Consider the following 21,235-nt stretch of genomic DNA (forward strand, 5'->3'; position numbering starts at 1 on the left):
TGATAGTTTCTTTTGCTGAGAATAAGCACATTGTCTCTTCAAGTGACTATTTTTAAAGAGAAAGTACTTTTTTTGCAAATATACATTTTTATCTATTTAGGCTTCTTTATAACACCCATTAATGTATGTATCCTATGTTTTAGTTTGTTAACCATTTACTACTTTAAGATGCTTACTTGTTTCACTGTACTCTAGTTTTTCTTCTTAGCTAAATAATGAAGTTAATTGGGGTATTTCTTGCCTGTGAAGGGTAACATGTACAAGTAAGAGAACTATATTAAAGGAGACAGGACCTGAGCTGACCCTTAGTAGCTGTCATCATATTCCCCTGTGCTAATTAGGGGTTGGAGAATGACACCACGATCCGTTCAGCCCATTAGTTAGAGTTTCCTTTTAACGATAAGTTTTTTAGGTTCTGTGAACAATGACAGCCTGTGGCCTCTGATCATTCCACCATACATCTTTGCTGTGATTTTCTTTTCTTTCCCTTTGTCCCTCTTCCTCGGTAAATGCCCTTCCTAGTGAAAGAAGCCAGCTTTTAGAATTACTCTTTATTCAAGTCTGAGGGGAGCAGATTAAAATATCAACTTTGACTTCCTATCTCTTCCACCCCACCCCCTCTTCTCAAACTTATAATTGCATCCTCTATTCTTGGAGAGTGTACTGACAGTAGTTTTATGACCCAGGATTTTTCAATTTCTTATCCAAAGCCAACTTCATCTCAAGTTTCCAAATTTATGGGCACAGGAGATGACATATGGGATTAAACTCTTGACAGATTTTCAACAATGACCTGCCTTTGGCAGTAGGCAAGGCTTTCTGAATCTGGAGGAAATGTGGGGAAAACATGCTGTCATGGTGCAGTGGGGTATCTTGCTTCCTTTTCAGGCCATTCTCTTTGACCCTTCCTGTTCTTTATCCCTCACCACCCTCCACTCAAACAACCACTAACCCTGATGAACAATTTACATTAAGAAGTAGACTCACTCATTCTTTTTTTGAATAGCCTCAATTGTTAAGACTTAGGAAACTTTGAAGCTCTCATAAAAAATTAACAGTGACCGACATAAAATAAAATGAAACACTTTAGACTGCCGAACTTGACTAAATGGCCATCTGCTTTCCTCAATGCTTTCTGGGTTTTGTTGTTGTTCTAGATATTTTATTGTTTGAAGAATTACCTCTCTCCACCTGTGCATTCCTCCAGCATCCTCCCTAGGGTTGTCTTCTGGTAAAGACAAATTGCATTGTTTTTCTTCATTTTGCTTCTCATGGTTTTATTTTGGAGATTCCAAAAATCTGTTTCTTTTACATGGCAAATAATCCTTATTTGGCTTATTTCTCATAATCTGTGAAGCATAGCTTCTCTAAATATATTCATTATTCTTTCCTGGCCTTTAGCCATTTTTCCTGATTGGGTTCAGGAGAACTTTACTCTTAAAAGTGCGTCAGGAATGGTAAAATCACGTTAACAAACAGTAGTATACACAGATGCCTCACATTTAGGAGATTATTTTACAACACTCTCTTCAGCCCAATATATTTTAAGCATTTATACTTATTATCTCACATTGACTATTATACACAGAATTTCTGAATCTGTCATCCCACTCGGGATTTGAAGAACCAATTTATTATTTGAGGGCTCAAAGGTAACTGAAATGTTACCCAAATTTTTAAAAATAAGTTTTATCTGGTAGTAATAAATATGGTATTTTTTTTGTGCAAGTAGCATCCTTAGTTTACTTCTTTTTGAGAGCAGAAGCACAGTATTAATTTATTCTAAGATTTTGAGAATTTCTTTTGAAATGATAAATTATTTTCTCTGCTACTGTATTACTACACCTAACACAAATTCATACATTTCATCATTATTAGCCTAGGATAACTAAGTTTAAATGCATATTTAAATGCATGTACATTTTCACAATATGTCTTGGGTGTTGTTTCACATTCAGCATGGCCAGACATACAGATTTTAGATCATACATCTTAGCCTCAAAATGATTTTATTTTTTCTATAGTAGTTTAATTCTGAGGAGACAAAGTCTTCGCCTTTGATAGGTAAGAAGGCTTTTGTTTCTGTTGGATTGTTGCTTAGTTTCTTTTTATCTTGGATGAACGCTTGCAAAATTCTTTTTGATTTTTAACACCTGAAATTCATCAATGCCAGCTTTGCATATCTAGGTGTTTGTTGCTTTATAAACGTCAAATGAGTCTGATCTACAGATTCAGGTCCTTCAGTTCAGCTAATCTTTTCTATTAGTATACTTTTGTTCTGTTTACTTCTTGGTTGCATGTTGGGTGTCAGTTATCTAGAAGAGTTCCCTTTCATCACTATCATTGTCTTTGTCCTCTGAATTCTGAGAGAATTTTTAAATCATGTTTTAAATATCTGAAAGTTTTTTTCTAAATATTGTTGATTGGCTTTATGTAGTCTAGATTCTACTCATTATATTTTCAATTCTGTTGTGACACCATTTCTTAAAATTTTCTTCTTAAATTGATAATTAGCTCATGCAATATGTTATTAACATCCAATTTTTATTACATTTTAAATATTTATTTTTAATTATAAAAAACACACAACATAACATTATCCTCTTAACCATTTCTAAGTGTAGATTTAGTACCATAAGTATATTCACATTGTTGTGCAACACAGCTCCAGAAATTTTTCTTTTTTTTTTCCTTCAACTTTTATTTTAAGCTCTGGGGTACATATGCAGGACATGTAGGTTTGCTACATAGGTATATGTGTGCCATGGTTATTTGCTGCACAGATTAACCCACCATCTAAGTATTAAGCCCAGCATCCCTTAGCTATTCTTCCTGATGCTCTCCCTCCCCCAACCCCAACCTCTGTCAGGTCCCAGTGTATGTTGTTCCCCTCCATGTAGCCATGTGTTCTCATGATTCAGCTCGCACTTATATGTGACAATATGTGGTATTTGGTTTTCTGTTCCCGCGTTAGTTTGCTGAGGATAACAGTATCCAGCTCCATCCATGTCTCTGCAAAGGATGTGATCTCATTCCTTTTTATAGCTGCATAGTACTCTAGGGTGTATATGTATCACACTTTTTTATCCAGTCTATCACTGATGGGCATTTGGGTTGCTTCCATGTCTTTGCCATTGTGAATAGCGCTGCACTGAACATATGTGTACATGTATCTTTATAATAGAATAATTTATATTCTTTGGGTATATACCCAGTAATGGGATTGCTAGGTCAAATGGTATTTCTGTCTCTAGATCTTTGAAGAATCCACATTGACTTCCACAATGGTTGGACTAATTTATACTCTTAGCAACAGAGTAAAAGCATTTCTTTTTCTCCACAACCTTGCAAGCATCTCTTCTTTCTGGACTTCTTAATAATCACCATTCTGTCTGGCATAAGATGGTATATCGTTGTGATTTGTACTTTTCTAATGATTAGCGATGTTGAGCAGTTTTTCATGTGTTTTAGCCACATGAATATCTTCTTTTGAGAAGTGTCTCTTCATGTACTTTGCCCACTCTTTGATGGGAATAATTTAGGTGTTTTGGGGTTTTTTTGTAAATTTGCTTAAATTCCATGTAGATGCTGTATATTAGACCTCTGTCAGATGGATAGATTGCAAAATTTTTCTCCCATGCTGTAGGTTGTCTGTTCACTGTGATAATAGTTTCTTTTGCTGTGCAGAAGTTCTTTAGTTTAATTAGATCTCATTTTTAATTTTTTTCTTTTGTTGCAACGCTTTTGGTGTTTTTGTCATGAAATCTTTGTCCGTGCCTCTGTCCTGAATGTCACTGCCTAGATTTTCTTCCAGGATTTTCATAGTTTGGGGTTTTACATTTAAATCTTGAATCCATCTTGAGTTAATTTTTATATAAGATATAAGGAAGGGATCCAGTTTTAATTTTCTGCATATAGTTAGCCAGCTCTCTCATCCCTATTTATTGACTAGGGAATCCTTTCCCCATTGCTTGTTTTTGTCAGCTTTGTTAAATATCAGATGGTTTAAAGAGTGTGGTTTTATTTCTGATTTCTCTACTCTGTTCCACTGTTGTATGTGTGTGCTTTTGTATGAGTACCATGCTGTTTTGGTTACTATACCCTTGTAGTATAGCTTGAAGTTGGGTAGTGTGATGCCTCCAGCTTTGTACTTTTTGCTTAGGATTGTCTTGGCTATTTGGGCTTTTCTTGGTTCCATATGAATTTTAAAATAGTTTTTTCTAATGCCATGAAGAATGTCAGTGGTAGTTTAATTAGAATAGCATTGTGTCTATAAATTATTTTGAGCAGTACAGCCATTTTCAAGACATTGATTCTTCCTGTCCATGAGCATGGAATGTTTTTCCATTTGTTTGTATCCTCTCTGATTTCCTTGAACAGTGGATATAGTTCTCCTTGAAGAGGTTCTTCACCTCCCTTGTTAGCTGTATTCCTAGGTATTTTATTCTTTTTGTAGCAATTGTGAATGGGAGCTCATTCATTATTTGGCTTTCTACTTGCCTGTTGCTGGTTTATAGGAATGATAGCAATTTTTGCAGTTTAATTTTGTATCCTGAGACTTTGCTGAAGTTGCTTATCAGATTAAGAAGATTCTGGACTGAGGCAATGGGATTTTCTAGAATATAGGAACTTGTCATCTGCAAACAAAGATAATTTGGTTTCCTCTCTCCCTATGTGAATACCTTTCTTTCTTTCTCTTGTCTGATTGCCCTGGTCAGAACTTCTAATACGATGTTGAATAGGAGTGGTGAGAGAGGGCATCCTTGTCTTGTGTCGCTTTTCAATGGAAATGCTTTCAGCTTTTCCTCAATTAAGTATCATATTGCTGTGGGTTTGTCATATATGGCTCTTATTATTTTTATGTATATTCCTTCAATATCTAGTTTATTGAGAGTTTTTAACATGAAGGATGTTGAATTTTATCAAAGGTCCTTTCTGCATCTACTGAGATAATCATGTGGTTTTTGTCTCTGGTTCTGTTTATGTAATGAATCACATTTCTTGATTTGTGTACGTTGAACCAGCCACGCATCCTGGTGATGAAGCCAACTTGATCATAATGGATAAGCTTTATGATGTGCTGCTGGATTTGGTTCATTTGTGTTTTATTAAGGATTTTTGCATCAATGTTCATCAGGAATATTGGCCTGAAGTTTTCTTGTTGTATCTCTGCCAGGTTTTGGTATTGGGATGATGCTTGCCTCATAAAATAAATTTGGGAGGAGTTCTTGATTTTCAGTTTTTTTTTTTTTGGACTGGTTTTAGTAGAAATGGTACCAGCTCTTCTTGATACCTCTGGTGGAATTTAACTATAAATCTGTCTGGACTTTGACTTTTTTGTTTGGGAAGCTATTTATTACTGCCTCAACTGCAGAACTCATTACTGGTCTACTGAGGCATTCAATTTCTTCCTGGTTTAGTCTCAGGAAGGTGGATGTTTCTAGGAATGTATCAGTTTCTTCCAGATTTTCTAGTTTATGTGCATAGAGGTGTTTATGGTATTCTTTGAAGGTTGTTTGTATTTTTATGGGGCTAGTGATAATATCCTCCTTTTCATTTCTAATTGTGTGTATATGATTCTTCTCTTATTAGTTAGCTAGTAGTCAATTTTATTATTTTTTAAAAAAGAAAAACAGCTCCTGGATTTATTGAGTTTTTGAAGGATTTTTTTGTGTTTCTATCTCTTTCAGTTCCACTCTGATCTTGGTTATTTCTTGTCTTCTGCTAGCTTTGGGGTCTGTTTGCTCTTGGTTCTCTAGTTCTTTTATGTGTGTTGATAGGTTGTTAATTTGATATCTTTCTAGCTTTTTGATGTGGGCATTTAGTGCTATAAATTTCCCTCTTAACACTACATTAGCAGCATCCCAGTGATTCTGGAAGGTTGTCAATTTGTTCTCATTAGTTTGAAAGAACTTCTTGATTTCTGTCTTAATTTCATGATTTACCTTGGAGTCATTCAGGAGCAGCTTGATCAATTTCCATGTCATTGTGGGATTTTGAGTGAATTTCTTAGTTTTGAGTTTGAATTCGATTGTGTTGTGGTCTGAGAGACTGTTTGCTATGACTTCTGTTCTTCCGCATTTGCTGAGGAGTGTTTTACTTCTGATTATGTGATCAATTTTAGAGTAAGTGACATATGGTGCAAAGAAGAATGTATATTCTGCTGTTTTGAGGTACAGAGTTCTGTAGATATCTATTATGGATGCTTGATCCAGCACTGAGTTCAAGTCCGGAATATCTTTGTAAATTTTCTGTCTCAAAGATCTGTCCAGTATTGTCAGTAGGGTGTTAAAATATTCCACTATTGTTGTGTGGAAGTCTAAATATTTTTTGTAGGTCTCTAAGAATTTGCTTTATGAACCTCAGTGTTCCTGTATTGGGTGCATGTATATTCAACTTCTTGTTGATTTGAACCCTTTACCATTATGTAATGTCCTTTTTCATCTTTTCGTAATCTTTGTTAGTTTAAAACCTGTTTTGTCAGAAACCAGGACTGCAACCCCTACTTTTTTCTGCTTTCCATTTACTTGGTAAATTTTCTTCCATATCTTTATTTTGAGCCTATGTGTATCTTTGCACATGAGATGGGTTTCTTGGAGACAGCATACTGATGGGGCTTGACTCTTTGTCCAGCTTGCCATTCTGTGTCTTTTATTTGGGCATTTAGTCCATTTACATTTAAGGTTAATATTCTTATGTGTGAATTTGATCCTGTCATAATGACGCTGGCTGGTTATTTTGCAGACTTGTTTATGTGGTTGCTTCATAGTGTCACTGGTCTGTGTACTTCAATGTGTTTTTGCAGTAGTTAGTAACAGTTTTTTCTTTTCATATTTAGTGCTTCCTCTGGAAGTTCTTGTAAGGCAGGCCTGGTGGTGACAAATTCCCTCAGCATTTGTTTGTCTGAAAAGAATCTTATTTCTCCTTCACTTATGAAGTTTTATTTGGCCTAATATAAAATTCTGGGTTGGAAATTATTTTCTTTAAGACTGTTGAATATTGGCTCCCAATCAGTTCTGGCTTCTAGAGTTTCTGCTGAGAGGCCTGTTGTTAGTCTGATGAGTTTACCTTTCTAGGTGACCTGGCTTTTCTTACTGTGTGCCCTTAGCATTTTTTTTTCTTTCATTTCAACCTTGGAGAATCTGAGGATTATGCGTCTTGGGGTTTATAATCTTATGGAGTATCTTACTGGGTTTTCTGCATTTCCTGAATTTGAATGTTGGCCTGTCTTGCTAGGTGGAGATATTCTCCTCTATGATATCCTGCAGTATGTTTTCCAATGTGGTTCCATTCGCCCCGTCTTTTTTAGGTAACCAAATCAGTTGTAAGTTTGGTCTTTTTTCATAGTCCTAAATTTCTTGGAGGTTTTGTTCATTCCTTTTCATTTTTATTCCCTATTATTGTCTGACTGTCTTATTTCAGAAAAATAGTCTTCAAGCTTTGAGATTCTTTTCTCCACTTGGTCTATTCTACTATTGATACTTGTGATTGTATTGTGAATTTCTTGTGTTGGGTTTTCAGCTCCATCAGGTAAGTTATGCTCCTCTCTAAACTGGCTATTCTGGTTATCAGCTCTTGTATTGTTTTATCATGATTTTTAGCTTCTTTACATTGGCTTACAACATGACCCTTTAGCTCAGAGAAGTTTGTTATTACCCACCTTCTGAAGCCTACTTCTGTCACTTCAGCCATCTTAGCCTCCACCCAGTTCTGTGCCCTTTCTGGAGAGGTGTTACAGTAATTTGGAGAAGAGGCACTCTGGCCTCTTAAGTTTTTAGTGTTTTCACATTGATTCTTTTTCATCTTTTGGGGCTTATCTACCTTTGATTTTTGAGGTTGCTGACCTTTGAATGGGGTTTTTTGGGGTTGGGGGTCTTCTTTGTTGATGTTGCCATTGCTGCTTTGTTTTTTTTTTTTTTTTCTTTTTATTGCTGCTTTCTAATTGTTTGTTTTTATTGTAACAGTCATGCCACTCTTCTGTAGGGCTGCTGCAGTATGCTGGGGGATCACTCCAGAACCATTGCTTTGGTTTTCCCTTACCTGGAGGTATCACCAGTAAAGGTTGCAAAACAGCAAAGATGGCAGCTTGCTCCTTCCTCTGGGCACTCTGTCCCAGGGGGCACTGACATTTTGCTGGCCCACATGCTCCTGTAGGTGGTGCCTGGAGACCCTTGTTGAGGGGCCTCACCTAGTCAGGAGGGACAGGATCAGGAACACGCTTAAAGAAGCAGTCTGGTTGCTTTTTGGTAGAGCAGGTGTGCTGGGTTGGGGAGAACCCTTCCTTGTCCAGACTGCCTGGACTCTCCAGAGCCAGCAGGCTGGAAGGGCTGAGTTGACTGAACTACAGGGTTGGTAGCTGCCCCTCCCACCGTGGTCTCTGTCTCAGGAAGAGATCAGAGTTCTGTCAATATAACCCTGGCTGGAATTGTTGAAGTTCCCACAGGGAGGCCCTGCCCAGAGAGGAGGGATAAATCGGAGTCCCACTTAAAGAAGCAGTCTTGCCACAATGTGGCACAGCAGTTGTGCCGCATTGTGGGGGAATCCTCCTCATTTGGACAGCCTGAACTCCTGGAGCTAGCTGGCTAGAACGGCTGAGTCAACCTAACCACAGAAATGGCAGCTGCCCCCACCCCAGGAAAATCATCTGTCTCAGGCTAACTCCAGCCTACTGAACTGGCCGGCTGGAATTCCAAGCCAGTGGGTCTTAACTTGTGAGGTGCCATGGAAGTAAGTCCCACAGAACAACATTGCTTGGCTCCCTGGATTCCTTCCTGGGGAATGTACAGATGGAATTCCTGTCCTGTTGGGATTCCTGGGACCAGAAAATGTAAAACTCCTGGGTCTCTGTGTGAGCCTGAGTGACTGCTCTGCTGAGACTCCAAACAGCTCTGTGTATCAGACCCAAGGCCCTGGTGGTGTGGGGATCTCCTGATCTTCGGATTGCAAATATCAATGGGAGAAGTGTGGTTTCCTGGCAGGGCTGCACTGTCACTCAGCAATTCCCTTGGCTGGGTGTGAGGGTTCCTTTGGCTCCATGCTGCACCCTGCTTTCCTTTGTTCTCCATGGGTTGAGTCGATTGCCTAGTCAGCCCCAATGTGAGAACCTGGATAGTTCAGTTGAAGGTGCCAAATTCACTCACCATTTTCATACCTCTCTGTGAGTGCTACAGATCACAGTTTGCTCCTAATCAGACATCTTTGCCCCTCTGAAATTTTTCATCTTGCACAACTGAAACTATATCCAATTAATAACAATTCTCCATTTATCCCTTCTTCTAGTGTCTGAGTTCATTTGTGTTGCTATGAAAGAATACTTGAGGTTAGGTAAATTATATAGAAAAGAGGTTGATTTACCTCTTAGTTCTGCAGGTATTAGAATCACATCATCCGTAACTGTTTTGCTTGTGGAGAGAAGTGCAGGCTGCTTCTACTCATGGTAGAAAGCAAAAGGGAATCAACATGCGCAGAAATAACACGGTGAAAGAGGAAGTAAGAGAAAGGGAGGGAGGGAGAGAGAGAGAAGAGGCCAAGCCCTTCTTAACAACCACCCCTTGAGGAAACTAATAGAGCAAGAGCTCACTCATTTCTGTGAGTATGGCACCAAGCTGTTCATGAGGAATCCACCCCCATGGTACAAACACCTCCCACTAGGTCCCACCTTCCAACATTGGAAATCAACTTCCAACTTGAAGTCTGAAGGGTCAAATATCCAAACTATAGCACCCAGCCTACAGCGACCACCATTCTTCTATTTCTATGAATTTGACTAATCTGGATAGCCCATATAAATGGAATTACATAGTATTTGTCTTTTTGTGACTGGCTTATTTTACTTAATATAATGTCCTCAAGGTTTGTCTATGTTGTAGCATGTATTACAATTTATTTCCTTTAAGGCTAAATAATATTCTATCGCATGTTTATGCCAAATTTGTTTACTATTCATCCATTGATGGACATTTTGTTTACTTCTACCCTGGGCCTGTTATGAATAGTGCTGTTATGAACATGGATGTGCTATTTTATTTTAGTGTTTTTGAAAATTAAAATTGCTTTCACAAATATTTCTAGTTAGCAAAATAGTTAAAAACATGCCTAACATATTTTGAATATATATATTTAATGTTGCAACTTTTTTGGAAAAAGTAACCCCCACTTTATTTACCCATTTACTTTTCTTTGAATAAAGATAGGTCTATCCAATTTGCTGTGTGAGAGGATTCTCCAAGTCCCTTTCCTAGGACATAAACAGCATTTGACACTACCTTTTAAAAAGATTTATAACACTATAAGATGACTATAATTAATAATAGCCTATATTTTCAAAAAGCTAGAAGAAAAGATATTTATATATGCCATAAATATGTACAGTCATTATGTGTCAATTAAAAATAAATTTCAAAAGTAAGCTGTAGTGGGGCTGATTTATATATGTAAATTAACTTAATCATTCAGTAGCATGAGACTGTTGGTAGAGAAGCACAGAAATTTCTCTGTGTAAATTTTTTCTCTTTGTTTATTAAAATGGCTGAAGGATGTACTTGTTTTCAATAACTTTTCCTGTATTGCCTCACTTCAGGCATATGATATGATTATTTCTAGTCTTTTTTCCTAAAATGTACTTGCTGATATTTGAAATATTGACTCACACCAATTTGTGCAGATACTCTGTAGTTTTAGAAAATACTCCTTGTATTGAAGTTAAATAAAAATATCTCATTCATATTTTAATTAAATATGTACTTGCCCATCTGAACAACACAGTTTAGGTCAACCTAAACTCCGTATTTCAAATAAAAAGTACATAAATACAGAAGCCAGTTTTACCTGCTTAGAGTGATAATGAAGTTTCTTGGCATGAGATAATTTTATGATTGGTAAAGTAGAACCTCCAAACAATTAAGACTGTCATAAATAGCTGGAACATCTTAGAAATGGATAAGAACTGTTTTACAGCTTTAAGGTACAAGTACCCTGTAATTCATTAGTTTACTTCAGACTAAATTAATATGGTCTAGAGAGTTCACTTGTCAAATAGAGAGAAGGTCCATTGCCACAGGGTGTCACTATTGAATGCTAGTCCTCCACCATCTGACTTGCTGATTAATAGGAGCTGCAGGCAAGCCTCTCTGGCCTGGTTCCCAGGGCACATAGGCATTGTCTTTTACAGAAGGCTATTTGGTGGAAATTGTGCTTTTTGAGTGTGTGTTCACCCAGCTGTCCCCGCTGTATTCCCCAGACCCTGATATTTAGTGCCCTCCCGCCTCTGAAACATACAGCCATTCTCCTTACAGGTCAGATAAGCTGCCTGTGTGTCCTTTAAGGGCTTACATAATTTTCCACTTTCTCAGAGTCCAGGAACTCAACCAGGATACAGTTGACTGCTTTCCTTATCAGCAGCAGTAGATTAAGAGGAGTGATTCCATTTACACTCAAGCAACGGATGGCTCTACATCTTCCTCCAAGAGAGTCTTAAATTACTCTCCAAGTTAATCCATCTGTTCCGTCTCACAGTCAAACAGAAAAAATTTAATATTGCCCCTTGCTGCAGGGAACTTGAGCACCTTGAAGAAGAATCCTTCTCTAGTGAAAAAAAAAAAAAAAGAAGAAAAGAAACCTCTTTTTTCTTTACTGGGGGGTGTGTGTGTGTGTGTTTGTGTGTGTGTGTGTGTGTGTGCCTGTGTGAAGGGATAACTTCCATGTCTAACAAGAATATTTGCTCAAGATCTCCCCATCACTTTTGCAGCTATAGAAGAAAAAATAAAATGTGTGAAAAGACAGGCTGATGCATACTTACTTGTGTATATTAGACGATTACTTTTGTACAGAAGTAAGTACCACATGTTACTTAAGGAACATGGCAAAATTATCCTTTCTAAATATATCTCACTGATTGATTTCCTACAGAACGTTTATGATTTATTTACATTATTTAAGTCACAGTTCCTTTTTAAAGAGAACTCTTTTAGAATGAAGGTACCCTTGTACTAATAGTAGTGGTGTCAGTAATAGTTGAACAAAGTTTGTTATTTTTTTTTTCTGGACAGTAGGGATCCATTATTTCCGATGAAGTCATACCTGGAATCAAAGGATCATCATTTAATATAATAGATGTCATGGGATACTTTTCATGCCTTGCCAGGGGACAACTTACAAATGGGGCCAATGTCTATTACTTTAATCCAGTATATAATATATGCATAGAATGAGTGGAATTAAACATTCTTCATACATAATTTCATTTAAACATCTCAGTAGTCCCATGGGCAGATAATAGCATTCCAAATAACAAGTTAGGAAAATATGTCCCAAAGACATTGAGTAGCCTGCCATGGTTCACATGACTTGTAATTGGTGGAAGCAGGGTTCAAAACAGTGGTCAGACTGATCATCTAGCTCATGTCCTCCATCACATGCTACACTCTTTATTTACCATGAGAAATATTTCTTTTAATAACAATTACTAAGGATTCTTATTCCTTGGTGGTTTATAAACTGCTTCTACATAACTAATTAAACTTTCCCAATTGTTTGAGATGTCTATAACTATTATGGTCTCCATTTCACAGATAAAGAAATAAAAAAGTTCTGAGAAATTGAGTAACTTGACTGAGATCCCTTAGCCAGTAGAGTGGAAGACCAAGGTCCAGCTGCTGCCAAAGCCTTTGTATATGCACACTTGAATAGACCAAGTCCCACGTGAGACCTCCTTAAAAAGAGAGGGCTTCACAAAAGAATTGGATCCCTCAGGCTATGCCAACCAGATATGGTTAAATGGTAATTGTATAAAATTAAGTAGCTAGGAAATAATTCTGATTACAATTGATTTAGTCAATTGTTTAATGTAACTTCCTTTTTTTTTTTTTGAGACGGAGTTTTGCTCTTGTTGCCCAGGCTGGAGTGCAATGGCATGATCTCAGCTCACTGCAACCTCTGCCTCCCAGGTTCAAGCCATTCACCTGCCTCAGCCTCCCGAGTAGCTGGGATTACAGGCATCGCCACCACGCCTGGCTAATTTTTTATATTTTTAGTAGAGCTGGGGTTTCACCTTGTTGGCCAGGCTAGTCTCGAGCTCCAGACCTCAGGAGATCCATCCACCTTGGCCTCCGAAAGTGCTGGGATTACAGGTGTGAGCCACCGCACCCGGCCTAGTGTAACTTACTTTTTAATAGACCAATGATATGTATAGAACACTAAACAACTAAATGAAGTATTTGGTGACATGAAACAACCATGGATATTCTGTCAAACAGGAAATAATAAGATAAACATGAAACTATCTCTTCAGAACCATGAAAACAAAGGAATTGTTACTATGAAATATACCCCGGGTTTTTACAACTTAAATCTCAATTCTTGACCAGTATTTCGGGACAGCATGATGCTCTGTCTGATCTAGTTTTTTTTTTTTTTTGAAGGTATATCAATATTATAATAATTTTAATTATGTTATATACATACATATGCACACATGCGAAGTCATAAACACAGAAATATCTGGAATTATGCTCATCTGAGATTAATGATAATATACTGGAATATGGATTTTGGGTGACTATTTTTCTTTTTTTTTTTTTATAGTTGCATAGAATTTCTTTTTTTTTGTTTTTTCTTTTTTTTCTTTTTATTATTATTATTATTATTATTATTATTATTATACTTTAGGCTCTATGGTACATGTGCACAATGTGCAGGTAAGTTACATATGTATACATGTGCCATGCTGGTGCACTGCACCCACCAACTCGTCATCTAGCATTAGGTATATCTCCCAATGCTATCCCTCCCCCCTCCCCCCACCCCACAACAGTCCCCGAAGTGTGATGTTCCCCTTCCTGTGTCCATGTGTTCTCATTGTTCAATTCCCACCTATGATTGAGAATATGCGGTGTTTGGTTTTTTGTTCTTGCGATAGTTTACTGAGAATGATGATTTCCAATTTCATCCATGTCCCTACAAAGGACGTGAACTCATCATTTTTTATGGCTGCATAGTATTCCATGGTGTATATGTGCCACATTTTCTTAATCCAGTCTATCATTGTTGGACATTTGGCTTGGTTCCAAGTCTTTGCTATTGTGAATAATGCTGCAATAAACATACGTGTGCATGTGTCTTTATAGCAGCATGATTTATAGTCCTTTGGGTATATACCCAGTAATGGGATGGCTGGGTCAAATGGAATTTCTAGTTCTAGATCCCTGAGAAATCGCCACACTGACTTCCACAAGGGTTGAACTAGTTTACAGTCCCACCAACAGTGTAAAAGTGTTCCTATTTCTCCACATCCTCTCCAGCACCTGTTGTTTACTGACTTTTTAGTGATTGCCATTCTAACTGGTGTGAGATGGTATCTCATTGTGGTTTTGATTTGCATTTCTCTGATGGCCAGTGATGGTGAGCATTTTTTCATGTGTTTTTTGGCTGCATAAATGTCTTCTTTTGAGAAGTGTCTGTTCATGTCCTTCGCCCACTTTTTGATGGGGTTGTTTGTTTTCTTCTTGTAAATTTGTTGGAGTTCATTGTAGATTCTGGATATTAGCCCTTTGTCAGATGAGTAGGTTGCGAAAATTTTCTCCCATTTTGTAGGTTGCCTGTTCACTCTGATGGTAGTTTCCTTTGCTGTGCAGAAGCTCTTTAGTTTAATTAGATCCTATTTGTCAATTTTGGCTTTTGTTGCCATTGCTTTTGGTGTTTTAGACATGAAGTCCTTGCCCATGCCTATGTCCTGAATGGTATTGCCTAGGTTTTCTTCTAGGGTTTTTATGGTTTTAGGTCTAACATTTAAGTCTTTAATCCATCTTGAATTAATTTTTGTGTAAGGTGTAAGGAAGGGATCCAGTTTCAGCTTTCTACATATGGCTAGCCAGTTTTCCCAGCACCATTTATTAAATAGGGAATCCTTTCCCCATTTCTTGTTTTTGTCAGGTTTGTCAAAGATCAGATAGTTGTAGATATGTGGCATTATTTCTGACGGCTCTGTTCTGTTCCATTGATCTATATCTCTGTTTTGGTACCAGTACCATGCTGTTTTGGTTACTGTAGCCTTGTAGTATAGTTTGAAGTCAGGTAGCGTGATGCCTCCAGCTTTGTTCTTTTGGCTTAGGATTGACTTGGCGATGCGGGCTCTTTTTTGGTTCCATATGAACTTTAAAGTAGTTTTTTCCAATTCTGTGAAGAAAGTCATTGGTAACTTGATGGGGATGGCATTGAATCTGTAAATTATCTTGGGAAGGATGGCCATTTTCACGATATTGATTCTTCCTACCCATGAGCATGGAATGTTCTTCCATTTGTTTGTATCCTCTTTTATTTCCTTGAGCAGTGGTTTGTAGTTCTCCTTGAAGAGGTCCTTCACATCCCTTGTAAGTTGGATTCCTAGGTATTTTATTCTCTTTGAAGCAATTGTGAATGGGAGTTCACTCATGATTTGGCTCTCTGTTTGTCTGTTATTGGTGTATAAGAATGCTTGTGATTTTTGTACATTGATTTTGTATCCTGAGACTTTGCTGAAGTTGCTTATCAGCTTAAGGAGATTTTGGGCTGAGACAATGGGGTTTTCTAGATATACTATCATGTCATCTGCAAACAGGGACAATTTGACTTCCTCTTTTCCTAATTGAATACCCTTGATTTCCTTCTCTTGCCTAATTGCCCTGGCCAGAACTTCCAACACTATGTTGAATAGAAGTGGTGAGAGAGGGCATCCCTGTCTTGTGCCAGTTTTCAAAGGGAATGCTTCCAGTTTTTGCCCATTCAGTATGATATTTGATCTAGTTTTGTCCATTAACCAAAGGGTTCTATAAAATTATTTTAACATTTTCTTTTTTTGGTTTTGTGGCTAAAATTGTTATAACTTTGCCATGCTTTCAAAGCAATGGCAATCCACTAAACTACTAGTGCTCTGGAGCTATTTCCTAGTTTAGAGGGCAGGTCAGTGGATAATTATTCTTGAAGTCATATAGCATGCTTCATTAGCTTGGAAAACGATAGGCACTACAGCACTTGCACTCCTCCTCTTGAGCAAATAAAAGGAGGAAATGAGGCATATGCTTTTCTCTATGGTTGAACAGTAGCTGAAGCAATGGAACATCATGGACAACAGAGCTAGAAAATTTAGCTTACATTTCATGGGGATTTAATAGACATTTAATAAGCTATGCCACCTTCCAAGCTCCACCACTAACACCCTACATGCAAAGAGAAACAAAAACAAGCATGTGTGTGTTGCCAAATACACATGGATTTAAAGGGAAATCAGAAGAGAGAACATGCAACAGGGATAGTCCTTGATCCTACAGGGCCTTTTATTTCAGTCAGCAAATCCATTCTGTAAGGTTTATGAAGGGTCTAATTTTCCCTTCAAATTCACATTTCCTGATTGAAAGAGTCAGAAGGAAATTTCCATGCCATGACACTGAACAGATCTCCAAATATGAAGACACTTGCTTTCTTCTCCAAACCCCTCTAATTGACTCCCCATAAGTCTGCTCCCGACCTCCATGTTGCCAAGCCAATTGACACCTTTCTGACCTTCTTTTGCACACTTAGCACCATGCCATTCTCCCTGTTTTCCTTCATTCCTTCTAACAGTTAATGTTCAGTTAATGTTCAGCTGACATTGCTAGCTCTTTTCAACACAAATAATAAACCAGAATCACTCAGGATGTGTTCATGGACTCAAATTCTCATCTGTAACCTGGCTATTTCCTCCATCCTTGTAAATCCATCATTTGTATGATTCACAGCTCTCTCAGACTGAATTCTTAGTCTCCCACAAGCCTCCCTCTATTGTTTTCCTCTTATTTTAATCATCTCAGTAAGTGGCAACTTCATCAATCCATTTGCCGAATTCTGAAAACAATGTTATTTCCTAACATATTATCCTCATTATATCTCACATCCATTCCACATGTCTCTTTACTTCTACAAGCAATTCATGTTTGTTAATATAACCAGTTTTCTTCATTTTCCTTGCACCTACACTGTTACACTTCTAGTCTGAAAGATTGCAAAAGCCTCCCATTTGGACATAATGCTTCAATTCCTTCTTCATTTTGCATCCTGAAGTTTTTTTATAAAGTATAATTTATAACACTTCCACTCTTCCCCACATTAAAACTCCTCCGGACAGTAAACCTCTCTTTTTTTCCACTCTTACCCTGGATACCTCCAAGTCACCTTTCCTTTCTCACATCAAATATTACATCTCCAAAAAGACCTTTTGCTGGTCTGAAAATATAAATTAAATCTCTCTAATCATAGTGTAAATGTAAATTATGATTTATTTACATTATTTAAGGCACAGTATCTCTTTAAAGAGACCACTTTTAGAATGAAGGTACCCTTGCACTAATAGTAGTGCTATCAGTAATAGTTGAACAAAGTTTGTTGTTTTTTTTCTGGACAGTAGGGCTCCATTATTTCTGATGGAGTCATAACCTAGAATCAAAGGAGCATCATTTAATATACTTACTAGAGATCATAGTGGGATGCTTTTCATGCCTTGCCAGGGGCCAACCTGGCATAGAACCTTTATGACACTTAAATACAATATAAAATTAAGTTGAATATCTTGAAATTTAAGCTTAAGACTAAAGCTGAAGATAGAACTGAATCATCTCTTCTAAGGAGAGTTGCAGTACTTATCAAAAGGTGCTCATACTAATTTTTCAATCATCAACTCTTATCACGAAACACTACTGGCCAAAAAAAGAGAAGAAAATAAATAAAAGAAAGAAAAAAATATTTTAAAATTCACTGAGCAGATATTCCTTTCTTTGTTTACAAAGAAGCAGAAATTTTGCCCTCACCTCACTTTAAGTAAAATGAAGGGTTAAAAGACTATTTAGTCACATCTAAGATTAATACAAATAGTTACTCTGAACGCACTAACCACTGCAATGCAACTAAAAAATATAACAATTTAAATGTATTACTATGCTTTAAGAAACATATTTTAGTGGTGAATACATTTTTTAAAATACCAAGAAGAGTATGAGCTTAAATCAGAGTTACAGGGTGGTTATTAGAAAGCCAGAGTGAAAGTCTGTGTTTCCATATGAATTCTAGTCCCAGAAAATTAGCCTTGGAACCTCAGAAAGACAAGTGAGTGAAATCTCACACTTCTACAGAGGAATAGAGCAGGATGTTCAAGTGGTACTGTATTGATTGTTCCTTCCTGGAAGAAGCCAACAAAATCTTTGGAGAAAAGCATCCCACAACAAAGGAAACCAATGGCTCAATTACAACATCTCTAGTCACTGAAGATATTCACTCTTCATAATGCCTCTCTCATAGCTAGACAATGTAGGATCAAGAAGCAAGAGAGCAAACTGAAAAAGATATATAGATGAGCAAAGATGGGGGAAATATTGTATTGTATATGCTGTTGAATGTAAGATTTTTAAATGGATGTGAGATTTTGCTGGGACTAGATGTTTCAATGTCAAAAATGAGATGATTCCTATTCCTTAAAAAACCCTGAAACTTATGCATCTGCCTGAGACACTCTTAATGACTGGAGAAGGGAATTCAACAGAGTATGTTTAAAATTAGGAGTAGGAGAAGAATAAAACTTTATCTTAGTTATGCCAAACCAAGTTCTGTCCATTTAATTACGTATATTCATGAATATTTTTCTTTAATATTCACCTGTCTTGTTAAATTACGTTTTAGTTCATTCTAACACTGCTATATAAAAAACTGCCTGAAACTGGGAAATTTATTTTTTTAAAAAAAAAGTTTAATTTACTCAGTTTCACATGGTTAGAGAGGCCTCAGGAAACTTACAATGGTAGAAGGTGAAGGAGAAGCCAGCACCCTCTTCACAAGGTGGCGAGAGAGAGAGAGACAGTAAGTGCCACTTTTAAACCATCAGATCTCGTGAGAACTCACTATCATGAGAACTGAGAACACCAGTGAGGAAACTTCTCCCATGATCCAATCACATCTCACTAGCATCCTCCCTTGACATATGGGGATTACAATTTGAGATGAGCCAAACCATATCATTCTACCTCTGGTCCCTCCAAAATCTTATGTTCTTCTCACATTTCAAAACACAACCCTGCCTTCCCAATAATTCCCCAAAGTCTTAATTCATTCTAGCATTAACTCAAAAGTCCAAGTCCAAAGTCTCATCTGAGACCTGGCAAGGTTCTTCTGCCTATTAGTCTGTAAAATAAAAAACAAGTTAGTTAATTCCAACATACAATGGATGTATTAGTCCATTTTTATGCTGCTGATAAAGACATACTTGAGACTGGGCAATTTGCAAAAGAAAGAGGTTCAACTGGACTCACAGTTCCATGTGCCTGGGGAGGCCTCATAATCATGGTGGAAGGCAAGGAGGAGCAAGTCACGTCTTACGTGGATGGTGGCAGGCAAAGAGAGAGATTGTGCAGAAAAACTCTCATTTTTAATATCATCAGATCTTGTGAGACCTATTCACTATCATGAGAACAGCATGGGAAATGCCCATCTCCATAATTCAATCATCTCCCACCAGGTCCTTCCCACAACACGTGGGAATTATGGGAGCTACAAGATAAGATTTGGGTGGGGACACAGAGCAAAACCATATCAATGGGGATACAGGCATTCAGTAAATGTTTCCATTCCAAATGGGAGAAATTGACCAAAACAAAGGAGCTACAGGCCCATGCAACTCTGAAACCCAGCAGGGCACTCATTAAATTGTAAAGCTCCAAAATAATCTCCCTTGATTCCATGTCTCACATCCAGGAGATGCTGATGCAAGGGGTGGGCTCCCAAGGCTTGGACAGCTTCACTGCTGTGGCTCTTCAGGGTACAGTCCCCATGGGGTGACCACTTTCATGGTCTGGCTTTGAGTGACTACGGATTTTCCAAGCACATGGTTCAAGCTGTTGGTAGATCTACCATTCTGGTATCCGAAGGATGATAGGCCTCTTCTTACAGCTCCACTAGGCAATGCCCCAGTGGAGACTCTGTGTGGGGGCTCCAACCCCACATTTCCCTTCTTCATTGCCCTAGTAGAGGCTCTCCATGAGAGCTCTTTTCCTGTAGCAGACTTCTTTCTTGACATCCAGGCATCTTCATACATCCTATGAAATCTGGGCAGAGGTTCCCAAACCTCAACTCTTGTCTTCCTGCAAGCCTGAAGGCCCAACGCCATATGGAAGCTGCCAAGACTTGGGGCTTACACGCTCTGAAGTCATGGCCTGAGGAGTACCTTAGCCTCATTTAGCCATATCTGGAACTAGCATGTCTAGGATACTGAATGCCATGCCCTGAGGCTGCACAGAGCAGTGGGAGTCCCAGTCCTGGTTCACAAAATCACTTTTTCCTCTAAGGCCTCTGGGCCTGTGATGGGAGGGGCTGCCATGAAGATCTCTGAAATGCCCTGGAGATATTTTCCTCATTGTCTTGGCTATTAACATTAAGCTCCCTGTCACTTATGCAATTTTCTGCAGCTGGCTTGAATTTCTCCCCATAAAATGGATTTTTTTCCTTTCTACTGCATTGTCAGGCTGCAAATTTTCCATACTTTTATGCCCTAGTTCACTTTTAAACATAAGTTCCAATTTCAGATCATCTCTTTGTGAATGCATATGACTATATGCTTTCGGAAAAAGCCAGGTTATATCTTGAATGCTTTGCTGCTTAGAAATTTCTTCTGCCAGATACCCTAAATCATCTCTTTGAAGTTCAAAGTTCCATAGATCTCTAGGGTAAAGGCACAATGCCACCAGTCCTTTGCTAAAGTATGGCAAGAATGGCTTTTGTTTCAGTTCCTGATAAGTTCCTCATCTGCATCTGAGACAACCTCAACTTGGACATTGTCCATACCACTATCAGCATTTTGGTAAAAACCATTCAACAAGTCTCTAGGAAGTTCCAAACTTTCTCATATCTTCCTGTCTTCTCCTGAGCCTTCCAAACTGTTCCAACCTCTGCCCATTAGCCAGTTCCAAAGTAGCTTCCACATTTTCAGGTTATCTTTATATTAGTACCCCACTATCCCGGCACTGATTTTCTGTATTAGTTCATTCTCACACTGCTATAAAGAACTACCTGAGACTGCGTAATTTATTTAAAAAAATAAAAAGGTTTAATTGACTCACAGTTCCACATGGCTAGGGAGGCCTCAGGAAACTTACAATCATGGTGGAAGGTGAAGGAGAAGCAAGCACCTTCTTCACATAGTGGCAGAAGAAAGAGAGAGCAAAGGGGGAAATACCACTTTTAAACC

This window comes from Pongo abelii, chromosome 9 (assembly GCF_028885655.2).
Source record: "Pongo abelii isolate AG06213 chromosome 9, NHGRI_mPonAbe1-v2.0_pri, whole genome shotgun sequence".
In the NCBI taxonomy this organism is placed as follows: Eukaryota; Metazoa; Chordata; class Mammalia; order Primates; family Hominidae; genus Pongo; species Pongo abelii.